Source organism: Oncorhynchus kisutch, linkage group LG27 (genome assembly GCF_002021735.2).
Source record: "Oncorhynchus kisutch isolate 150728-3 linkage group LG27, Okis_V2, whole genome shotgun sequence".
In the NCBI taxonomy this organism is placed as follows: Eukaryota; Metazoa; Chordata; class Actinopteri; order Salmoniformes; family Salmonidae; genus Oncorhynchus; species Oncorhynchus kisutch.
In genome coordinates, this window is record NC_034200.2 from 12,528,021 (window position 1) to 12,531,308 (window position 3,288).

The window sequence follows — 3,288 nt, forward strand, 5'->3', positions numbered from 1 at the left end:
TTTGTGCTTTTTTTTGTGTCCTTCCTCACTTTGACTGGGACAAAGCCATAAAATATTATTTTTTTTACAGGCAGTTGATAATGAAGCTGAGCAGCTCTCTCTCTGACTTTGCGTGCGAAGGTGAGATCTGGGCGTAGGTTCTAGACTCTATGGTGGAGTTCCGTTCCGTGCTTTACTTCCTGAAGGGGAAATAGTGTGCATTCCAGGTTTTTACCCATATCCCGAGTGGTATACTGGAATAATATAGAACATACCTGGTGAGTATGCCCCAGTGGCAAATTAGTACATTCCCATATGAGAATGTGACTCTTGGAAGACTAGCCCTTTGCTAGGCTGATAGATCTCCATGTTACAATTACAATTCATATTAAGTGAAAATATGCCTCATCTGTATGATTGTTCCATATGCTAGTGTTCAATCTTTCAAGAATCCATACTCAAATGAGCAACAGTTTCAGGTGTTTCTGGTCATAGGTTCGGGACTGGCTGAAAAATCACAACTTTCGCCGGGTTTTGGGCTTAATGTCTTGGTACTGGGTAAAGTTTACAGGTCTACAGTCAATCACGGACTACAGGAAGAAACCCAGCCCAGTCACGGACCAGGATGTCTTGCTCCCAGGCAGACTAAACAACTTTTTTGCCCGCTTTGAGGACAATACAGTGCCACTGACACGGCCTGCAACGAAAACATGCGGTCTCTCCTTCACTGCAGCCGAAGTGAGTAAGACATTTAAACGTGTTAACCCTCGCAAGGCTGCAGGCCCAGACGGCATCCCCAGCCGCGCCCTCAGAGCATGCGCAGACCAGCTGGCCGGTGTGTTTACGGACATATTCAACCAATCCCTATACCAGTCTGCTGTTCCCACATGCTTCAAGAGGGCCACCATTGTTCCTGTTCCCAAGAAAGCTAAGGTAACTGAGCTAAACGACTACCGCCCCGTAGCACTCACATCCGTCATCATGAAGTGCTTTGAGAGACTAGTCAAGGACCATATCACCTCCACCCTACCTGACACCCTTGACCCACTCCAATTTGCTTACCGCCCAAATAGGTCCACAGACGATGCAATCTCAACCACACTGCACACTGCCCTAACCCATCTGGACAAGAGGAATACCTATGTGAGAATGCTGTTCATCGACTACAGCTCGGCATTCAACACCATAGTACCCTCCAAGCTCGTCATCAAGCTCGAGACCCTGGGTCTCGACCCCGCCCTGTGCAACTGGGTACTGGACTTCCTGACGGGCCGCCCCCAGGTGGTGAGGGTAGGCAACAACATCTCCTCCCCGCTGATCCTCAACACTGGGGCCCCACAAGGGTGCGTTCTGAGCCCTCTCCTGTACTCCCTGTTCACCCACGACTGCGTGGCCACGCACGCCTCCAACTCAATCATCAAGTTTACGGACGACACAACAGTGGTAGGCTTGATTACCAACAACGACGAGACGGCCTACAGGGAGGAGGTGAGGGCCCTCGGAGTGTGGTGTCAGGAAAATAACCTCACACTCAACGTCAACAAAACTAAGGAGATGATTGTGGACTTCAGGAAACAGCAGAGGGAACACCCCCCCATCCACATCGATGGAACAGTAGTGGAGAGGGTAGCAAGTTTTAAGTTCCTCGGCATACACATCACAGACAAACTGAATTGGTCCACTCACACAGACAGCATCGTGAGGAAGGCGCAGCAGCGCCTCTTCAACCTCAGGAGGCTGAAGAAATTCGGCTTGTCACCAAAAGCACTCACAAACTTCTACAGATGCACAATCGAGAGCATCCTGGCGGGCTGTATCACCGCCTGGTATGGCAACTGCACCGCCCTCAACCGTAAGGCTCTCCAGAGGGTAGTGAGGTCTGCACAACGCATCACCGGGGGCAAACTACCTGCCCTCCAGGACACCTACACCACCCGATGCTACAGGAAGGCCATAAAGATCATCAAGGACATCAACCACCCGAGCCACTGCCTGTTCACCCCGCTGTCATCCAGAAGGCGAGGTCAGTACAGGTGCATCAAAGCTGGGACCGAGAGACTGAAAAACAGCTTCTATCTCAAGGCCATCAGACTGTTAAACAGCCACCACTAACATTGAGTGGCTACTGCCAACACACTGTCAATGACACTGACTCTACTCCAGCCACTTTAATCATGGGAATTGATGGGAAATGATGTAAATATATCACTAGCCACTTTAAACAATGCTACCTTATATAATGTTACTTACCCTACATTATTCATCTCATATGCATACGTAGATACTGTACTCTATATCATCGACTGCATCCTTATGTAATACATGTATCACTAGCCACTTTAACTATGCCACTTTGTTTACATACTCATCTCATATGTATATACTGTACTCGATATCATCTACTGTATCTTGCCTATGCTGCTCTGTACCATCACTCATTCATATATCCTTATGTACATATTCTTTATCCCCTTACACTGTGTATAAGACAGTAGTTTTTTTTGGAATTGTTAGTTAGATTACTTGTTCGTTATTACTGCATTGTCGGAACTAGAAGCACAAGCATTTCGCTACACTCGCATTAACATCTGCTAACCATGTGTATGTGACAAATAAATTTGATTTGATTTGATTTGGGAGTTTATGATGCTTGACCTTAACAAGGGGCCCAGGAACAGAGGAAGAAAACTATCCCCATAATATCAAAGAACCACCACCATATTTTACAGTAGACATGGGGATCTTTTTTGATTATGCATTCTAATTTCGATGCCAACCCCATCACTGCTGTGTGTGGCCAAAGAGCTCTATTTTCATGTCATCTGACCAATGCACAGGTTCCAATCCAAGTACCAATGCCGTTTAGCAAACTCCAGGCGTTAACATTTGTTGATGACATTCAAATAGAGCAGTCATTTTTGCTCATCTTCATTCAGGTTGACAATTTCGGACCCCACATTTAACATGGTAAATGGATGAATAATGCACAGTGCGTTCCAAAAGTATTGCGATAGGGAGTGCAATTATACAATGACTATGAGGTTAAAGTGCAGACTGTCAGATTTTATTTGAGGGTATTTCCATCCATATCGGGTGAACCGTTTAGAAATTACAGCACTTTGTGTACATAGTCCCCCAATTTTAGGGGACCAAAGGTATTGGGACAAATTCACTTATATTTGTATTAAAGTAGTAAAAAGTTAAGGTATTTGGTCACATATTCATAGCATTCAATGACTACAGGAAAGAAATAACACAAATGAACTGTTAACAAAGCACACCTGTTAATTGAAATGTATTTCAGGTGAC